Genomic DNA, 378 nt, shown 5'->3' on the forward strand with positions numbered 1-378 from the left:
TTTGACAACAGCCGTATTTCCCTCTCTGCATATTATATTATTCCCCCCCTCGTTACTTTACATATTATATTCTTCACCTCCTCGTTACTTTTCCATCAGAAGTGCTGCTCTTGGTGAAACATGTGGCGCATGCGTCTTCTCCATCTCTGCATCAGTAAATCTGTGTCGATATTGTGGTCTATTTAAGAAAGCCGTGAACGTGCACTTATCCCAGCTATCTACACCTGGCTGGACATAGCTTCCCCTGTTCATCCTGGCTATTTTTTCTAAGTATGTCTCTTACATATTTCCAACCCTTTAAGTAACAAAACTGTATTCCCAATAAACAAAATATGTCTTAGCTGTACCTTGCAAAATACCTCTGCAATACATTTATTA

General features: G+C 39.4%; 1 long non-coding RNA gene across 1 annotated transcript in view; it reads right to left on the bottom strand.

The window, feature by feature from the left end:
- Positions 1–378, bottom strand: part of LOC116704105 (uncharacterized) — a 10,601-nt gene that overhangs the window by 7,532 nt on the left and 2,691 nt on the right. Inside the window, exon 2 of the long non-coding RNA XR_004335591.1 lies at positions 225–228. This is a non-coding gene — a long non-coding RNA (uncharacterized LOC116704105). The remainder of the gene's footprint in view (positions 1–224; positions 229–378) is intronic.

This window comes from Etheostoma spectabile, chromosome 16 (assembly GCF_008692095.1).
Source record: "Etheostoma spectabile isolate EspeVRDwgs_2016 chromosome 16, UIUC_Espe_1.0, whole genome shotgun sequence".
NCBI classification, from domain to species: Eukaryota; Metazoa; Chordata; class Actinopteri; order Perciformes; family Percidae; genus Etheostoma; species Etheostoma spectabile.